This window comes from Rattus norvegicus, chromosome 19 (assembly GCF_021556685.1).
Source record: "Rattus norvegicus strain SHRSP/BbbUtx chromosome 19, alternate assembly SHRSP_T2T, whole genome shotgun sequence".
In the NCBI taxonomy this organism is placed as follows: Eukaryota; Metazoa; Chordata; class Mammalia; order Rodentia; family Muridae; genus Rattus; species Rattus norvegicus.
In genome coordinates, this window is record NC_141552.1 from 34,491,910 (window position 1) to 34,513,116 (window position 21,207).

General features: G+C 46.9%; 2 long non-coding RNA genes across 2 annotated transcripts; one reads left to right on the top strand and one right to left on the bottom strand.

Annotated features, from left to right (window-relative positions):
* Window positions 1-8,371: 8,371 nt before the first annotated feature.
* On the bottom strand, window positions 8,372-20,826 carry LOC147999363 (uncharacterized). Its single transcript, XR_015643588.1, has 3 exons — window positions 20,728-20,826; window positions 10,578-10,691; window positions 8,372-10,260 (listed from the first exon to the last, which is right to left on the bottom strand). It is a non-coding gene; the product is annotated as an uncharacterized LOC147999363 (long non-coding RNA).
* On the top strand, window positions 12,812-15,589 carry LOC120098553 (uncharacterized). Its single transcript, XR_015643589.1, has 2 exons — window positions 12,812-13,051; window positions 14,470-15,589. It is a non-coding gene; the product is annotated as an uncharacterized LOC120098553 (long non-coding RNA).
* Window positions 20,827-21,207: the final 381 nt, after the last annotated feature.

Here is a 21,207-nt window from a genome sequence, read left to right on the forward strand (position 1 = left end):
GTGTAAGGTGAATAAACCCTTTTCTCCCCAGCTTGCTTCTTAGTCATGATTTGTGCAGGAATACAAACCCCAACTAAGACAGGGTGAAACTAAGTTCTAGTTCTCAGGCCCTGAGGGATATGGGGACTCCCCAATAGCTGACCAGCTTCCGTTATTCATTTTTTTTTGTTCCCCCAAATATAGTGACTGCTCCTGACAAGCTTCTAATATTCATCTTTTGCTCCCCAAAACATGACTGTTCCTAACAAAAGAAAAAAAGGAAAAAAGCAAATGGATTTGATTGGTTGGATGGTAAAACTACATTCTGTATTGGTTGACACAGATCAACCACATAAGGAAAGTCCTTATCCCTAAATTCTGATAGTTGGGGAAAATGTAACTGTAACTTGGCACAGATGTTTGTGGTTTTCAAGCATAAATTCTCTGTAGCATTCTGGCTCGAGGTCACAGTTCAGCTTCTGAGTCTGTTCTGCTACCCTGATTGATCAGAAGCAACTTGATTACAATAAATTTTTCTCATCTGCATTGACCTGGTGTTCCAGTTGTGTTGGATCTAAGCAGACCCAATATCATGAGGACAAAGGAGACCCAGGTGACCTACATATATAGCCAGCTTGGGAAATGCTGTGGTGTGAACCATCTGCAGACCCTTCCTTTTCTCAGCCCTCACTGTCTCCAGTGGTCATAGCTACAGAGGACTAAATGCTTCCAAAAAAGATTTACTCAAATTCAGACAACAGAACAAAGCGTAACAGATTGACGAAGGCTCCTCTTTCAGAAAACAGACACAAAGCCTGTAAGCCCTCAATCCAGTGTTCTGGGAGCCCGACTGTGCAGGACCAAGCCCACAGGAAATGGCTAGGAGGGAAATGTCATCATTGAAGGGCTCTGGAGGCCCAAGGAGGCCATTGAAGCAGTGAGGGCTTGCCCTAAGGTCTGGAGTCATCTGACAGGAAGTGACATCATCTGCAGGGACCCTTCCCAGGCTTACATCCATGGGCATAGCCCTGGTGCTGAGAATGAGGAAATTAAGGGCGGGGCCAGGATTTAGGGAGCAACCCTCTCTTGTTGCTGTAAGTTCCCTGGCACAAGCTACTTAAGGAAGAATAGATTTATTTGGGGTCACAGTTCTTCAGATTACAGTCCATCCTAGTGGGGAAGTCACACAGCATCAAGAGCCTGAGAAAGCTTGTCAAGTCACATCCATATCAGCAACAGAGAGCAATGAAGGGTTTGTAGGCAGCTCAGCACCCTGCCTCCCCTTAGAGTCCAGGACCAGCAAGGGAATTCTACCACCCATGATAGGTGCATCATCTATCGTTAATTAATGCAATCACAGTAACTCCCCCACAGGTTCACCCACAGGCCCATCTCCCAGATGATTCTAGATTCTGTCAAGTTGACAGCCCTAACCATTATAGGAGCCTAGCAGAAATGAATGTGCTCAAACGAGGAAAAAGATGAGATACAGGGGCCCTGTAGACTTCTATTTGGAGAATTGGGGGACCATGAGATGGGAAGAGAGATTCTTTGAAGGCCTATTACTAGCTTTAAGAAACTTCCCATCTGCCCTGAACACTGGCATTGATTGACACAAGTTTACCCCTCTCTGCCAGAAGAGCAGGAAGAAGGATGCCCAGACAAGAAGGCCCCCCTCCTATCTCCTGCTTCTGGCCATGGATCAAAATCCTGACCTTCTACTCTTGACCCATTCCTGACTTTCACAGCCTCCTGTACTCTACCCTGAGGGAGCCTAGGAAGAGTGGGAGTCCTGCATCATGCTGGAAGGAAGCTAGACTGTGTTCTAACAGTGGAGGTAGAATGCTCAACCAGTTGCACCATTTTCTACCAGCCAGCATTCTCCTGCCCAAAGCAGCCCTCCACCTCTGAGGCGGTCCTCCATCCCACGGTGCTTCCCTACCATAAGGCAGTCCTCTAAACCCAGGCAGTCCTCCATAGCTCTCCTGGGTACTCCTGTACCTTGATGCAGTCTTCTATCGATCAGGCTGTTCTCTTCCTCCCTCCCCCTCCCCCCACCTCACTTCACTCCCACTCAATCAATCCTGCGGCTTTGAAGAAAAACTTTATTGGACTTACTATTACTGCCTGTCATTCTGGGTCAAACTACAGTTTGCAACCCCAAGCAGAAGGCCTGCCTGCTGGGAAGTTATGGTATGAGTGTTGAAACACTGAGTTGCCATCACTAGGCATCAGAGATTCCCCCTTGTTGTTGGGCACTCAAGGGGCCACCCCAAAGCACTCTGCCAACAGTGTCTGGTGGTTGGAGGAAGCTTCATGATGACCACAGACTTTGCTAGCAAACTCAAGTTCCATAAGGCCCATTCCACCCCCTGTAAGCTGCATAACCTTCTTCACGCAACTCAGCTCTGGGGGAGCCCTCAAATGTCAGAAGGAACCCTGGGAGGCAACAGTGTGTGCATCTGTCAGCCCTTTGTTCCTGACTAACCCTCTAAAATGTCTCTTGATTTGTATCATCTTTCTATAGTCAAGAGCGCTGAGGCTCACTGATGAAGTCACTCCTCTAAACTAGAAGTGGCAGTACCATGACTTGAAGGGACTCATAACTGGCATCTGCCCACCCTCCTACGTACCTCCTGCTGACCATTCTTCCATGCCTGACAAGGGGAAAGGGTCCTTGCTTGAGGACAAACTCAAGGTGCTGTGAGACTCAGGCTGAGGTCTCAGGTTGATGCTGAGTTAGAACACCTAAGGGCAGCCTGCCTGGAAAGATGGAGCGCTGTACGTTGGCTCAAAGTATACTGCATACATGGAGGCCCAGCCCCTAAACATCCATGATCCTGAATTCCTCGACTGGGCCTCAGACCACTGCAGCCTAGCCATAGCCTCCAGCGCTGGAACTTTCCAGAAGGAAGCAGGCACATTTTTTCTAGAACCTGATACACCTGTCTGTCCTGCCCCTTGACAAGTAAATCCACCAGTGGTATGAATCCCACAGGCACCCAGTAGCTATCTGGTCAACCCCGTTCTGCGCATGCCTACTCTAGTATTGGGCTTTTCCTCTGTTTTTGTAGAATGTAGTTAAGAAATTAAGATTTAATCCTTGGCAGATCAAAATAACACTCCTCCCCCAACTCACTCTCCTGTTCCTCTCTAGTCCGTGCCAGGGCTGAGAGAAAAGCACAAGGTGTATGTGTAACACATACCACAGCTACAGGGCTTGCTCATATTTAAAACTTCCTTCCATATATTTTTAATAAAACAACTGATACAAATTCAAAACCAACTTCATAAATCAAACATTATTCCATGTTGGCGGCTTCAAGGTTTCCCGGCGCTTGGCTGGGAGCACGGGTCTCCCAGACGGGCTTTGCACTCCAGCGCTCCAGGTTTTCTGAAAGGTTTATTGGATTTCATAGTCCCTTAAGGGGAAACCCTTTAAATGTCTTTGCAATTATAAGTCTAATAACACTTCCAGCCCTTGGACACAGCCTTGACTTGACAGAGATAAGGAACTCCAAGTTGCTCAGTCAATACCAGGCTATTAATCTCTGTCACCTCGCTGTCACCGAAGCTCTGGAAAACAATGTCGTTTCTTGACCTAGGTGAAGGCATGGAGTGATTTTATTCAGAATGTCGGCATTCATCAACCCGGATTTTGTCAGCCCCTCAGCTCCTAGAAGAGGAGTTCTTCATCCCACCGGCGTTGACGCCCTTCCAAGAGTTGCTTTCGGTCCTGGTCCATTACTATTATTTAGCACTTATTCAAGTGTAAAAAGGCGTTAAAAATAAAGTTTTCCCTTCATAAAGAGACCTGGCAGATAAATCACTTCCTGATGCTCTTGGACAGCCTAGGCCAAGGTCAGCTGGAAATTACCAAAGGCCGTGTTTGTTTACATATTCAAATGAAGGTTAATTTTTATCCTGTCTCTGCTCAAATTCGATTAGGGTGGGGCTCTCCCCCTCCCTCAGTGCTCTATTTATATCAACAGCCTCCCTCTTGACCTTGAAAGAAACTGAAGAAATTGTTTGAAAGAAAAGCTGACAAAATTTCTAATGAGGAAGTAACAAGGAGAAACAAGGGGTTGGGGATTTAGCTCAGTGGTAGAGCGCTTGCCTAGGAAGCGCAAGGCCCTGGGTTCAGTCCCCAGCTCCGAAAAAAAGAACCAAAAAAAAAAAAAAAAGGAGAAACAAATGTTTCTCACAGGGCAGTCAACCTCACCGCTGCTGGCAGCAGCCAGAATGGCAACCTACTTTGGGTTGCCTTCTCAGGGGTGGGTGGGTAAAGCCAGCTGTATCCCCAACGTGGCCAGGGACAGCAGGAAGCCTGGCTTGCACTCTCAGGCCAGGAGTCAGATAATGCAGCAGACACTGCTCTGGTTTGCATAACAAACACCTCCCCCAACACACACCATCCACAGCCTTAATGCTTTTGAACTCTTGGCCTGCAGCTGACCCAACTGATTTAGAAGGTGTGGATCCTTCAGGAAGTAGGGACTTGACTGAGAAAGTGGGTCACTGGCAGGCAGGCCTTGAGATTTTATAGACTGGTCCTACTTTCTATGTTCCTGACTACGGAGGCCATGTGACCAGGTGCCTTACCCACCCACCGGCAACCATGATCCCTTTGCCGTAACAGACTGTCTTCTTTCTTAAACCAGGTGCCAAACATTTCTTCTTGAAGTTACTTTCATTGGGAATTTTGACACAAGAAGGGCAAAGGTCACGAATATGGATGCTACCCCGTGGCACACAGCACCAGACATGAGGGCATGCCAGTCAAGCAGCCTCTACAGACAAAGAGCTGCCCCGGGTATGTGAAACCCAGGTTTGGAAAAGAGCCGCTATGGCTGCATGGGAAGCCTGGGGTTTAGGAGCAAAGGGCACAGGGCGAGGCAGGACTCTGGCACTGAAAGAATAAAGATTTTAAACTATCCCCCACTGACCCTGCTGTGAGGACACGTGCACCTCACAGAAAAGAATAACATAACATGTTTTGGGGATGTAGCCTGGCCATAGCCACCACAAGCCATCTGGCCTCGATAAGGCCTGACTCAACAGTCCTGAGAGAAACAAGAACTAGGGTCAGCTTGCCCCAGAAGCAGGGTGGCCTAGAGTTGAACTGAGCCCAAGTTACAAACCAATGAAATTGCTTTGTGTGACTGTTGCCAACTGCCTATGTAATTTTCCCTATAAATACCTTCCCCTAATTGGGCTCAGGGTCGACTCCTCTGTCTCCTGTGTGAGATACATGTCGTCCCCAGAGCTCTGGTTCCTCAAATACACCTCTTGTTTATTACATCAAGACCGGTTTCTCGTGAGTTCTTGGGGGTTGCGTCGTCTGGAGATTTGAGTGGGGGGTCTTCCCCACCCCGGTGGTCTTTCAGCACCAGCACGTCAGATGCAACTGTTTCTTAGGACTCGCTTCAGGATCCCTTTCTTTGAATGAATAATATTGGAACCCTGGGAAGTCTAAAGTTGGTTAAGGAACAGCAAGAAAGCATGCTTCTGAGAATTAGTGCTTCCCAGAAGACTGTTTGGCAAGAGCAGGCATCTGAGACCGGGAGACATGGCGAGACCTCTGTGAAGGAAAGTGAATATATTTCTGCCTTTGCCACAAAATACTACTTAGCATATTCCACTGGTAGCAATGAAGCCATTCCTGCCTCAGGCTCTTGAATGGATGACAATCCAACCAAATGAGAAAGAGCTGCCACATCCCCTAAGCAAACTCCAAGGCTCCCCTTTTTCTTTTTCCTTTTAATATTGGGGTCCCAGGAGGCTCAAACCCAAATTACCCAGAGAGGACATATTTGCATTCAAATTTGGCCTCAAGTTTCTTTTGTTGCTTTTATTTTGGCCATTTGGTTCTTTTGTGTCCCTTCCTGTAAGCTTCCCTGAACCCCCTTTCCCATAATAACAAGGTTTGAGTTAAATACATAAGTCTCTCAGAACTGCGGGCTGTGTCTAGGGCTAGAGCTGAGAGACCATGCTCAGCTTGTGATTCCTGTGAGCAAAGGATGACATGGGGTGAGAGTCAGCCAGGCCTTGACTTCCTTACCTCTACAATGAAGAGCTGAGGTAAAGCTAAGTCTTGTCCACTCCCCTTCTTCATGGAGCCCCCAATGGCTCAGGCCTCACAAGTGGGAAATGCATAGAGGCTAAGAGCTGAACTGATACCCAGACCCGTTTGCCCCAAGCTTGCACCTGCTACAAGACAGCCCTCAGTTCCCTGTGAGCCAGGGTGGTGAGTCACCTAACAGGCCTACCTGCCAACCTGCGACGGATAGACTGTGTCAACTTGGAAAAGCTTCCTGAGTTATCTTTCTGTGCCTCATTTTTCCCAGCTTTAAACTAGGATTATAAACAGAGCCTTTTCCGGTGTTACTGTAAGTCTTCCATATGCTTGTCCTTGGCAGGTGAACACATTAGCACATGCCATGTATAATGTACCTCATGTGTGTCTTAAGTACAGTTTGCGGGTGAATAGACCTGGCTACGAGTTTCTGCTCACGATGGAGAATGTCCCACCTTTTAAGATGTTTTTCTTCTTGCTGCAGGGTTTTTCTTATATCATGCCTGGCCCACTGCCTCTACTTCCCAAGTGCTGGGATTAGAGATATGCACCATCACACTCGGTTTACCTGATGCTGGAGATCAACTTCGGGGCTTCATGCATGTCAGGCACTGAGCCTTAATCTAGAATTTATCACTTAAAAACATAACTGCTCTAAGGCAGGGGGACAGAAGGAGACATCCTGAAAAGAAAAGTGTTATGGACCCTTTCTGGAGCATATTGAAGGCACCGTCTTGGGGGAAGGGCCAGGGTTGTGTGGGACACAGGAAACCTCTCACCCCAGACAGAGAGGTAAGGCCTACTAAGAGAAGCTGCCATGTGGGTGTCCTCCTATTTCCAGGTTAAAGAAGCTGGTCTCTGAGGAATTTTAGTCAGATCCACCATGGGAAAGAACCAAGTTTGGGTCTCACTGCCTCATTCTGATGAAAGTCAAGGCATAGGATGCCAGCAGGTGGAGAGTACACCAAGAAGTTCCTCTGACAGAGCCAACATCCCTACCAGAACTCTGCTTACTTGAAACAGGACCAAAGCTCACCTCCCCAGAGCCAAATCCAGGCACCTCTACTTTCCACAGCTCACCAGCCACACCAGCCTATCCTCACCCCACGGAGCAGAGACGTGATAAAAGATGAGACAAGGTTTCCTGTAGACAAATCCTAACTCCGTAACTGACAGGACACACGGCGGAGCCTGCTACCCATTGGTCATCCCCAGCACAGAGTGGCTGTTCAAATGAGTTCCAATTTTATAAAGCAATCCTGAGATTGTCCAACAGCCACAAGTGGTCAGTTCAGACCTACACAGCCCAGCCCCATGTAAAACTGTGGTGTGGACAGAGTGTTCTATTTAACTGGGCTGACCTAGAACGTAAAGAGAGAAAAGAGGCTATTAAACCAGCCCCGGCTCCTCAAAGCTGTCACCTCAGGATCCCAGGGTCTTAGAAGACCGTGTCAATCTTGTTCTGGATCTTGAGAGTTATGTCAGGTAAAGACTGATACACTGGGAGAGGGCCGCTCACAAGGATGTACTATCCTGACCATCCCAAGCCAATAAAATCTAGTCTGTCACCCCCTCTCCCCTCACCGCCTAGGGGTGGTCCTGTGGTGATGGGAAGATGACAGGTGAAAGAAACAACTCCCACACTGTGAGCTCCTGCCTAAGCATCCCTGGATGAGGAACACACTGGGGCCCCTAGGTACAGCATCTTGAGCATCCTCCAGGGTACCAAGGATGCACAGTGACCTGTCCTCAGCTTTATTTAGTCAGCAAGCAAATGTGCACATAGGCTTTAGCCTGGAGAGAAGGCCAGGAGACCTCAAGTCAGTCAGGAGTACCTCTGATTCATAAATGGGGAGTCTCTATAGGTTCCCAACTAAACTCACCCTAATCAAGGAGAGAAGCCCAGATTCAACTCCTGTAGAACCCATCTGGGGGACAGAGACTGGCAGGGAGGGAGACTGCATCGCATCACCAGGAAGAAAGCCAGACTCAAGGGAGCAGGCAGAGAGCTATGAGAATCCTATCTCCTGTCATAGATCTGCTCTGAAGATCAGTTCAGACATCACCCAGAAAGCAAGTCACTGGCCTTGACGCACAGATTTGGCCTTCACAAGAAGCATCTACACACAGTGCTCCATTTCAGGAGCCCTGGGAGGCCAGTGCTCCCTTCAGATCAGTTATATCCTATGGGTGTCAGTCTGGAGAGACGACCTATCCTCAGTCACCCAGGCAGAAGCTCAGCTGACCTCCTTTTACCCCAAACTACAGCCAAATCGACAGAGGGGACTGGGTTCTAGGAAAAAAGACACAAACATTGTGAGCAATAGAATAGCAGCTGGCATTTCTTGACGGATTTTTAGGTCTACGATGGAGCTAACGAACATTCCATGGGAATCACCTCACTTTATCTTGCCAGGATCCACAGAAAACTGCCCCATTTTACAGATGGAGAAACTAAGACTCAGAGAAGTTCAACAACTCCCCTGCAGTCTCACCACAGGTAACAGGAAGAATGAGGATTTGTTCCAATCTGTATTACAAGGTAGGCTTACAGGTCACGTGGCGGGGTCACACTGTCTTCAGGTCTGAGTGAGTGAACCGAAAACCCAATAGAAAATTTCAAAGGACAAATTATCTTCTACAATAACTTCCAAACTTCCAAGGCCAATTGTACTCTGGATCCTCGGGTGATTAAAGAGGAGGCTGAGTGCTCCCTGTGGCAGAATGAAATCACCATGGCTGTGAGAAACATTCTCTATCCCCTGATCACTGGAGTGAAGCCATGGTTGAGGGGGTCTCCTGGGAGAGGGTCCACTGAAGACATGAGATGAGGAAGGAGGAGGTTTCTTTGGCCAGGTGACCTGTCAGCACCAGTGACTCCTGTCCCCAAAAGGCAAGCTCCAAGAGCAGGGCCAAGCAGTGTTCTACTCTGCCAGCTTCAGAGACGGACAGGGGCCTGGGCCTGGGCCTTCTTCCCAAGGCACATAGCCCATAAATCAGCCAAAGCCGGCTGCACAATTGCAGAGCGCCTCTTTCAAGCGGCTCTGAGGAAAAATGGCTCCATCTGCTCGCTGCTGGGTCATAAATAAAACAGAATTGGAGCAAAATGGATGGAAAGCAATTTTTGGAAGATGAATTTCCAAGAGTTGGCTTCCATTCCTGCTCCTCTTCTGCTGCTGGAAATGGCCGGCTGCGGTCTTGCTGAGCCAGGGCTGGGGCAGACCCAATGGGCGGGGCGCATGGATGATGGTTGGCATCACAGGCTTCTTGCAAAGCTTCTTTGATGAGTCCTTCTCTTCCTCTTCTTCTTCCTCCTCCTCTTCCTCCTCCTCCTCTTTTCCTCCCCCTTCTCTTTGTTCTCCATTGTCCTTGCTGCTGCCATCACAGTCGACGTTGTCATCATCATCATCATCACCATCACCACCACCACCACCACCACCACCACCACCACCACCATCATCATCATCTCATCATCATCATCACCATCATGATAAACTGATGAATTGGCTCCAGATGCCTTCTTATGCAGATGCTGAGCTGGAAGTTGCACGTGTACCCACTTTAAGTCTTGATCTATCCTGACTGCACATCCTTAAGGCTGCAAAGCTCTTCCCCATCACAGTCTCTGTGACTTGTGCTTTGGTTTTCTCTGTCACTTTTTAAAATGTCCTTCCATTGACACATACAGTTGTACATATTTATAGGGTGCAGTGTGACACTTGTGTGCCTGTGTGCAAAGTAGAATGATCCTCTTGGGGTCGCAGGAAGAGCATCTCTTTAAGATTTATCATCTGTATTGAGAGCATTCAGAATTCTTGAGCAATTCTCTTAGTTGCCCATTGTCCTCTCCCTAATCAAGAGCAGGCACTTCTTAGAACAGGGAGTGGGGACAATTCCTAACCACTAGAAAGAATTCAATAATATTTTTGGATAACTGAATTAATGTGTATATGTATGAGTAATTAAATTAATTAATTAATTGTGGGATTCCTATAATCTGTGCAACATAGCCAGCCTGTGTTTATCTCTTCCTACCCATTTCTTATTTCTGACTGACCACAGTACATTTTGTAGACCTTCTTTTGGTCATAATTCCTCCCACACTATAACTTCCGGCCGCTGTCCTTGGTAGAGTCTGTCCATTTTTCTTGGCATTCCTCTGCAGATCCTCCCAGGCAGCCTCAGCTCTGCCCTCTGGTTTGTTCCTGGTGATAAGAGCAATAGCTTTTGTTATTCTTTTAGTTTGTTATCAGTTCTCAGGGAGTGCCTATTACAAACATTCTTTTATGACCTTGCAGCAGTGAACATCTGACCAAGGTCCATGAGGTAGAACAAGGCATGGGGCAGCAGGAAGTCTGAGGACTTGTGATTTGATACTGAGTGTAGACCACGCTATGTTGTCTAGGACTCTCTTTGGTTCTTAGTAGGGTTGACATGTCTTTGAGGGTACCCATTGTGTGCTCGTCTCCCCTGGTGACTGACTTCAGTGGCCTTTTAGGCTATAACATCTTTGGACACTCACCTCTTAGTGACTTTGCATGCAATTCTCCTGGTCACGTACTGTTCTATGACCAAGACAGAGGAGACTCTGGTCCTCATGGGCTTCATCCCAGCGACGGTGCAGAGGAAAGCAAGCCTGAACACAAAGGAGAAAGGATTTCAGAGTAGCACAATGCTAAGGTGGTAAGAGAGATGGGGAGGTAGATGAAGTGACCGCTTAGATCTCCATGTTATTCTCCCAACTTGGCTTTCCTGGTTACCTGCAGATGGTATACTGCTCCAGATGCCACACTGCAGGGACCCTGTCTTCTCAGGCCAGTCCTTTGCATCAGCCCCATGGTTGGGACCCAATGTAAACAAAAGTGTGAAGTAGCACAAGGAACAGACAAGAAAGGCCCTCTGCTCTGGCCAACGCTCATGCTCAGGTCTCATGTCTTAAAAAATCCATATAGTTGATGCTCCTCTGACAGGTGAAGCTACCCACAGCAGAATTGGGGGCTCCGTGGGACCTGTGCCTTCTGATCTCTCGTGGGTAATTTTAGAATTACCGAGTCTTATGTACAGTGTCAATGTTCTGTATCAAAACGGAATCTTTCTTGAAGGATATGTAAGGGTTTCAAATAAATGCATATGGTCAGACTGACGATTCACTGAGTGGGGTCATGTCGATCCATTGTAAAGCGGTGCATCCAATGGCCAAGAGACAAGGGCCAAGGGTTTCTCTGGAAATGGAGATCCAGTCACCTGCCCCTCCCACTCTTCAGCAGAAAGTCACCTATCCATACCGAGGGCATAGAGCCCCGAAGAGCCAGCTTCTTAGCTAGCTAGCTCTACCACACATGTGTTGACACATCTCCCTCCTCACTTGACCTTATATATTCCCTATGTACAAGGACAAAATGAGGTTTCTTTCAGAAATGACTGTAAGACTATACATATGGTCTCCACACAATGTCTTCAGCCTTCCCCCCACAGTAACTTGCCCTATGTAGTGTGGTGTGTGCATAATAATGACATTAATAACTGCTGTCAATAAGTGGATGTGTGGGTGGAGGGATGGATGGATAAATGAGTAGATGAAGCAAAATCACTTGGTAATGTTTCAGAGCAGAAAACCAAAAGAAAAAGTGGTTAGGAGAGACAAGGAGAAGCTGAAGATGTGGCTGACTGAGAAAATAAGCTACAATGTGCCATCACTCTTATATCATTTCCCACACTGAAGAGCCACAAGACTGACTTGAGTGAAGCCTTTGACAGCAAACTAAAGGATTATAAACATTGAAAAGTACAGCTCTTCCCAAGACGAGGGGGGTTAAAGATGGCTGGATTTTGAAGTCTGGAGAGGTGAGAGGCTTTTACTTTACAGCAACCACTCGGATTCACACCAGATGGGGTTAATAAGCAAGCGAGGGGTTGAAATAGGAAGCCTGCCAGAAGAGACCACTGAAATGATTCAGGGATAGGATTGAGACACAGCTCAACTGGTAGGATGATGGCCCAGTATATACAAGACCTACGGGTTGATTCTATGCCCTCGCCTCATGAACAGACCTGGTAATGCATGCTTGTAATCCCAGCACTTAGGATACAGAGGCAAAAAATAAAACTGGAAGTTCAGGGTCAGCCTCAGCTACATATTGAATTCAAGGCCACCCTAAGCTACTCAAGAACCTGCCTTACAATAAAGAAGCTAGGAAGGAGGTAGCGGTAGCAGCGATGGGGAGAGACTCGGCTTCTGAGGCTAGGGTAGACCATGCAACCTGAAGAACAGAACATGGGTAGTGAAGCTCAAAGGTAAAGAAATCCAATTAGATGAGATGGAGAAGGCTTAGGAGTGCAGGCTTGTGCTTCAGCTAAAGACGAAATGAGTTTAGGATATGAGTTTAGGAGTCTGTTCAGCATAACTGCTAATCACACTGTGTGGACAAACACTTGCTGTGGCCTCCTGCTTTGTAGTATCATCCATGGGCTTGATGTGACCAACAAAGCATGAACAGCAGTCAGTTCCCCAAGTCAGTTTGCAGTTTGCTGCTTACGTTTTTCTGTCACACTGCGACCAGGGGAGTTCTAGACAGGGAGCTGGTCCATCAGGCAGGAGTGAGGATAGCGGGAAGCAGAGAGCACACACGAGAAAGAGACCTTTTGGCAATGGGCCATCGTGATTTGAGATTTGATACAACCTCCTGTTGGAATATCAATAGGCAGCTGTGTGTGTGTCTGTGGGAGGGAACTCCAGGCAGGAAATAGAAACTGTGGAGTCCCTGACAAAAAGAGAAGCAAAAGGAAATCAGCAAGGAATGGTAGGGAAGACGTGTGGTCTGAGCCCTGGCCTGCAACATTTTCAGAAGAAGGGGCAGCGGAGGTCTGAGGAGTGGGCAGCATGTGTCCTGGAAACCTAGGGGGGAAGATGCACCAAGAAGTGATTAACTGTGGCCATCACTGCACACAACCCAACCAAGACAAGAACTCAGAACCAATTCCTAGACTTGACTGCATGTAAGTCACTGATAATTCTGCCAATGGAAGTGGTTATGGAGATGTGTGCGCGCGCATGTGTGTATATGTGTGGTGTGTGTGTATGTGTGTACATGCATGTGTTGTGTAAGCAGATATGGAAGCACTGGAAGGACAAGGTATTGCACAAGCAAGTGGAGAAATGTGACATTAATTGATGGAGTAACTGGTGTCAAGATAATTTAAGTGGGGGAAAGGTACAGCATTGCTTGTGTGCGGTAGGGAAAGATCCAGCAGAAAGGACAATGTTGAAACATAGGAGCTGGCTGGCAGGATGGCTACCAATATGTCCTTAAAGAAGCAGGAAGAGATGAGATCCAGTATACAAGGGAAGAACTGGCCTCACACAGGACCTGCCTGTTCTCTGTGGTAACCCACAGAAAGGCAGCCTGAGCAGACCCTGAGTCCATCACACACTGAACTCAGCCACTAGGGATTCTTGGTTCCGTTCTGTGACTTTTCAGCCTTTTCCAGCGACTGGTACCGCAGTGATCTGAGAGTTTACTCTCACTCCTCTGAATCTGAATCTCCTGTCTCCAACTTGATTCTAAGCTCCTCTCCCTCTCTTCCCAGTCAGGCTCAAGCTCTGTGGGGAGAAGGAAGGACAAGGGCCAGTCGGAGACACTTCAGGATTGTAGCTTTTCTAGCTTGGCCACAGAGCCCTCCCTGCAATGCTAACATAAGGGTGGTACTGAGGGCCTTGGTCAAGACTATTTCATTTTCAACTGTAGAGTCTGGAGACATGTTCACAGAGTCAAGTTCAGCTTCAACTTGACCTCTAGATAACAAAGGACCTTCCTCAAAAAAATTGCAGAGAATTCCACCCTGTGGTAGTCCTGGTTCACTCTTGGTTGTGCATTGTCCACAGAGTATGGAAGTTTCATTGGTAACCTAAGACTCTACAAGAGAAGTGGTGGGGGTGCTTTTACTCATTTGGACAGAGAAGGCAAACATTGTGGTGATGTCTACGGTATAGCTCCTAAAAAGGGAGCTGGAGAGGGACTGGAGAGATGACTCGGTGGTTGTAAGTGCATGCTGTTCTTACAGAGATACTCATTCAAATTCCAGTGCCCATCTCAGACATCTCCCAGCCACGTGTTACTCTGGCTCCAGGTGATCCGATGCTTCTGCTCTCCTCTAGTACCAGCACACATGTGCACGTAGCCCCACATAGACCTATCCACAGAAACATTGTTGGTTTTGAATAAACTTCAAAACAGGTATCATCAAAGTGTCCTGTAGGATAAGGCACCAAAGGCTGCCAAGGGAAATGATGTGAAACCTATGCCTGAGGGTCCTTGTACTGCTGATGAAAATGGTGGTGTTACAGGAGAACTCAGGATAGGTGTAGCTGAAGGCAGTCTCGGTGGTTAACTAAACACAGATTTCTCACTTTTCAGAGGTCATGACTACCTTGATCCTAAGCTTCGAGCTGACTTGTTTGTCCCGGGAGCAGTCACAGAATCTGGAAAAGCATCATGGCTAAGCAAGGTTTCTCACAAGAAGCCTCTGAGTGCAGGCCGAATCCCAGTGCAGAGCCTGTGCAGCGATCGCAGGCATCGGAGCTGAGCGCCTGAGTTTGGTGGAGTGAACACAAATACCAGAGGAGAGGCCCACACGTGCTCAAGCTTTCAGAAAGGGCTGATATCTAGTTTTATTGTTGTGATTTCTGAACCTCAACATTCTCCTCAAACTCAATATAATTAAAAAACCCTGATGCTACTTCCAAGAGAGTTAGGATTCTACGGAGAATTTTCAAACAAACCCACACATCTGCTGGTTAATAAAAAAAAAAAAAACCTGCTAGATGAACTGATGAATTAACTCCAGAATCCTGAAGGTTTTTCTGTTTATTAGAAAAAAAAATAGACTAGCAAAATCCATAATCTCAGAGAAGATGTAGGACTCCAATTTATTAACCCATCTCTGCAGTTACTGAAGAGAGAAGGAAATTAACAAACTGCATAAGAAAGTCACTGGATGAACAAAGCCACCAGAAATAAAATGGCCCATAGATAGGAAATAGGGGCTTACCCTCTGGCTTTCCAACGCAATACCTTACAATGAGCTGCTGGCCAAAGCATGATGCTACATCCAGAGCACAACTCTAAAAGAACAGAATTAATGGAGTACTATTTAGTTCCAACCATGAAGGAAATCACGCTATTTATGACAATACACACAAACCAGGCACAGAAAGATTCCTACCATATGATCTCACATATGAAAGCTATAAAAAAAAGTCTTAAAAAAAAAAACTCATAGAAGCCCAGTAGGTAGTTGCCAGGGATGAGGAAATGGGAGTTAGAGTGATATTGGTCAAATATCACTAATAACTTCAGCTAATATGAATAAGGTCCAGAGAGCTAGTGTACAGCAGGCTATCTGTACTTATGTATCATAGTTTGAAACTTGGTAAGAAAGAAGCTTTAAGTGTTCTTATGCAAGTACCTGAGAAAATGTGTATGTTAATGATCTTTGTTGAGCCACTCCACTCTGAATACATATTTCAAAACACCATACGTAAGTGTATTCAATCTTTATATATCATTTCAAAGCAACGTTGACATTGTGTTAATTTAAAACTTCTTCACACCTTTCAGTCCTAGTTCTGATACCCATGCATCAGGCAAGAATAAGAACCTTTTATACTTATTTTATAATAAAAGGTAGCTGAGGACTAGTTGTTATGCTTCTGAAACCTTGGTGCCCACCCCCAGTGAGACAACAAGGCCACACCAAGCCAACAAGGTCACAGGTCCTAATCCTTTCAAAGAATGCCACTCCCTTTGAGCGTATGGGGGCCATTTTCATTCAGACTACCATAGACAGCATTCTCCGATATTTCTTTTTTAATGTTTTGCCATTGAGAATGTTTTTAAGAATTGTACCATGGGAAGCCTCGTCTGGCAACCTCTGATCCTAGCTTTGAGAGGCAGAGGCAGGGGAATCTGAGTTAGAGGACAGCCTGAACCATATGTAGCAGGTCAGGGCTCCATCATTAGACACTGTCTCAAAATAACAAAAATTGTATGAGAGGGTTCCCTACATGAAACCTGGATTGAAAGGTAGGGTGTCTTGATCTCACTTGGCCTTGGGCCTGTCATATACCTGGTGGCAGTCTATCTCTAATAGTCCTAGTTAATGGAAAGCTGAAGCCCTGAATGTGAACGTGTGCTTGATGAGAATGAAGACCACTGCTAACACACCAGAGGCCAATGTTTGTGATTGGATTGGGGGAGCATTCTCTTTCCTACAACGGGAGTTTTTCATTGTGTGCCCATTTTCATCTTTTATGAAGGAACAAACAGAGTAAACCCCTATAGCATCCTGCTCTGGTCCTGTTGGAGGAATCCATGGGACACTTTAGGTTAGCCTTTCTGTGGTACAAGCCAATGTTTACCAGAATGCTGGGCTCTCTTGCCTTCAGATTTCATGCTATGTTAGATATGATCTAAGAACAACCCCACAGCCAAAGACCCTGAAGGCCCTGTCCCCTTATCTGCTCTACTCCCCTATTGTTTCTTCTTCTTTTTCTTCTTCTTCTTCTTCTTCTTCTTCTTCTTCTTCTTCTTCTTCTTCTTCTTCTTCTTCTTCTTCTTCTTCTTCTTCTTCTCCTTCTGCTTCTGCTTCTGCTTCTGCTTCTGCTTCTGCTTCTGCTTCTGCTTCTGCTTCTTCTTCCTCTTCCTCTTCCTCTTCCTCTTCTTCCTCCTCTTCCTCCTCCTCCCTTCTTCCTTCTTCCTTCTCCTTCTTCTCCTCCTTCTCCTTCTCCTCCTTTGTGTGTGTGTATGTGTGTGTGTGTGTGTGTGTGTGTGTGTGTGTGTGTGTGTGTGGTTGTCATTACTCAGGAATACTACCCATATTGTGTACTGAGACAGTCCCTCTCTCTAGACAGCCAGTCCTGGAGACCTGCCAGTTTCTGCCTCCTCGGTGCTGGGATTACGTGTGCATCACCAGTTCAACTTTTTTACATGGGTTCTGGGTACCAAACCCATGCCATCACAATTTCATGACAATCACTTTGCTGACTGAGCCAGCTCCCCAACCCTACTAGATTGCATTTGTTTTGTGTATTGTACAGTGACTGACTTCCTCAAACCACTGTGATTGAAACCCAGGAGAGCAGGCCTGCCGGTGATGTTTGGTTCACTGTGACCTCTGTATAAGTCCCTGCCACCTAGCTGATGCCCAGGAAATATTTGTGCCGTATAAATGAAGACGTGAACTGTAAACCGAGGAGCTGGAGAGATCGCTCAGAGCTAAGAGCTGTTCTTTCAGAAGACCCAAGTTCAGTTCCTAGCACCATCATCAGGACAACTTATAGCCTCCTGCAATTTCAGTGCCAGAGGTTTCTATGCCTTGGCCTTTGTGGGCATCCACACCCAAGTTCACATACCCACATGCCCACCCCGCATACACATAATCAGTCTTTAAAAACCAATCAAGTCTTTTGAAAGTATAGATTGTGGTCACAGTTCATTGTGGCACAAAAGTCGCTGCAGTAGGGGATTAAGACAGATGGTCACATGGTGTCCATGGTCAGTAAGCAGGGGGAGGTGAAGGCCTGTGCTCAGTTCATTTTTCCCATCCTCTATAATCCAGGATCTTAGTCCAAGGACTGGTTCCCACCTCAGTGTAATCAAGACAACTCCCTCTAACATGCCCAGAGGCCCACCTCTCAGGGGATTCTAGATTATCAATCTAGATTATCAATGGCAGACCCCATTGGCCCATAGAACCACGTGCAAATAAGCTATCATTGTTTGACATCACTGTTTAGGGGACGATCATCAGGTAGCAGCTTCAGTCACAGCAGAACCTGTTGTCCTTTCCACTTCTCACAAACTAGCTTCCCCAAAAACATTCTTCTCCCTCAGCAATGCCCAAAGTCTTCATGGAAAAAAGCCTAAATTCTTCCTCTGTCCCCAATCCCAGAAGTAGGTGTGGCAGCTGACACAAAGTGTGTCTCAGAAAAAGTATTCATCGTGCAAACTGATTATCTGGAAATAACCAGCGCTTATGAGCGCTCTCCCCACCTATGGACAGCAAGGGGCCCTTGTCAATCATTCCCTTTTGTTTTTATTTGTTTATTGTTTAGTGTGTGTGTGTGTGTGTGTGTGTGTGTGTGAGAGAGAGAGAGAGAGACAGAGAGACACAGAGACAGAGACAGAGAGAGACAGAGAATATGTGTTGTACATATAAGCCACAGCATGTGTGACAGGTATGAAGAGATCAGACAACTTGTGGAAGAAGGTTCTTCAAACACAGAAGAGTCCAGACGATTGAAATGGAGTCATCAAGACTTTACCATCTCACCAGCCCTCACCAGTCTCTAAGAAATAAAACAAGCAGGGATCATTTTCATACTGTAAGCCACTGACAAACACTCCAGGCCTCACTCACACACAGCCTCCCTGCCCAGAGGGCACTTCTGGGTTTCCTGAGGACTTTTCATTCATCTATCTGCCCTCCCCACAACCCCTCTTCCCCCAACCCCACCTGCCCCTTCTAGCTCGTCCCTCCGGCCAAGCAGTTCCCCACCTGGCCATACTCACCATGGAAATTATCCACCAGAACCCTGACCCCATGGAATTAAAAACCTGGCCTGCTGCATTAGCAAGGGTGAGTAGTCAGGACCCTCCACACCGCCTCAGACACTTGCAGTCCCACATCCCTAGCCCCAAGGAAGGTGTAATTATGGTGTGAGGGGAAGATGTGACCCTCATTTCTCACAGGTCGCTGATCCTCCAACCTTATCCACCAAGAGCTCTGCAGCTCTGTGGGACCGAGCTAGGAAAACTTCAAACTTTCTCCTGCTCCCTGACTCCCCAGGATACACGCTAGCCTTGAGTTCAGAGCCTGTATCCTAGAGGCATCTCGGTGTGTTATATATGTCTATTTAAGAATCAGAGATGTCAGAGAAAATAACATTGTTTGGGCAGCCATGCGAGCTGGGCACCCATTGCCTGGAACGGAAGAGCAAAGGGGAAATTGGATTCAAGGGGCTGTAAGTACCTGCTATTTCTAGGGCACAGAAGAGGAGAGGGACCAGAGGTGGGCATGAGGGAGGCAGCAGTGAGACCTGACACCACCCCAAAGAATGTTCTACTAGTTGTCCAGTAGTAAAGTATTGCTTTCGCCAAACATTTCTGTGGGTTTAGGCATTTAGGGTTTAGATCAGTGCAGCCATGACGACCAAGGTGTGCATAACAATCGTGGTGCAGACCAATCTCATAACCTGCAGTCCCGTACTCCATCTGCTTCCAAAGATCGCTACTCTGCTGGCACTGTGTGGTTTTTTTTAACTTCCTGTAAATGTCACATAAATGGAGCCAGGCCTTATGTAACCTTGTAAGACTGTGATTTCAGTCATCATAATACATTAAAATTAACCATGTGGCAGCCTGTGTCAATAATTATTCATTTTCATTGCTGTGTTGTATCCAATTAATGGATGCTCACGAATTTCCCTGATGGGAGTCATTTGGTTTGCTGCAAGTGGGAGACAGTGATTCATAGAGTTGCCGTAAACCTTTGTAATCTGTGTCTGAGCATGAGCACTTGTTTCTCTAAAGAACACACAGTAGTAAGAATGCTGGGTTGTGTGTTAAATGTGTGTTTAACTTTTCAGGAAACTGCCCAGCTACTTCCCAGAATTGCTAAGTCTTTTGATTCTCACCAATAGTGCCCGAGAACTCCAGCGGCTCCCGGAGCTCTGCAGTGCTCGGATGGATTTCTAAATAAGCCTCTCACAACAGCTCCTACAACAGATTTAATCAAGGGAGTGACACAATTGAATCTGGAAGAAAATTAAAGGCAGAGGAGCCAATTATACGTGTGATATTGCGATGCCAGCGAGGACATTGGTGGCCTGAACAGGCAACAGCAATGGGGACACATCATCAGGGCAAGATGCTCCAAGGCAGTGATTCTCAACCCGGGGGGTCACAACTCCTTTGAGGGTCGAATGATCCTTTGACAGGGATCACACATTGGTCAGATTTCCTGCACATCAGATATTTACATTACGGTTCATACTGGTAGCGAAATTAGAGTTATGAAGTAGAAACAAAGTAATTTTATAGTTGGGGCTCACCACACACAGCATGCGGAAGCTTGAGAACCACTGCCCTAGAGAATAAGGAGGCTTTGGGCTAAGGAAAAGTGTCATGGCTAGTGAGATAGCTCAGGGAATAAAGAGCTTGCCTTGAAAGCCGGATAACCTCAGTGAGGTTAGAGCCCACGAAAGAGCTGGACACATAAACACATTACTATAGTCACAGTGCATCCCCAGAGGGACATGGCTGACAGAGGCATCTCCAGAAACTTACGTTAGTTAGCCTGGTTCATGCAGCAGCTAAGAGACCCTGCCTTAAACAAAGAAGGAAGCCAAAGACTTATACCTGAAGGCTGCCTTCTGACCTCCACACATGTGCCATGGCAGGGCACACACACACACACACACACACACACACACACACACACACACACACACACAGAGAGAGAGAGAGAGAGAGAGAGAGAGAATCTGAAACAGAGAGAAGAAACTGAAGAGTGTCAGAGATAGACATACAGACACACACACACACACACACACACACACACACACACACACACACACACCCCAGAGAGACTAAATTTAAGAAGTCAGAAATTACTTTCCAGTTTCTGCTTCTTCAAGAACCAGAGTGTCGCGTGGAATGAAAGCCGGAAGGGAAAATGGTTGGCTGGTGGCCGGAACAGCCTCTCTCCTCTGCACCGACTGTGGGTCCCAAGCAATGATTGCCCCAAACAACTTGGCTCCAATTCTTAAGAAGTCCGTGTGACTCTAGAGAGCAGGCTGATAGCCAGCCTAAGCCCACAGAGCTTTAAACCCTCCAGCGGCATTCTGGGAATGACCTCCACCAGGGTTCCAGTCATCCCCAGAACTCTGGCACAGGCAGTTCGTTCTGAAGCCTTAACTCAACTAACATGTGGCTGAGAGATCCTGTCAGAGCTCTGCATATGCCTGAGGCCTGGTGAGTGAGTGAGTGAGTGAGTGAGTGAGTGAGTGAGTGAGTGAGCACGCCAAAGGCCTCCTGCCAGGAAAGGGAGCCCCACAGAGGGCTCCCAGGCTTCCCCCTAGAAATGGTCCCATT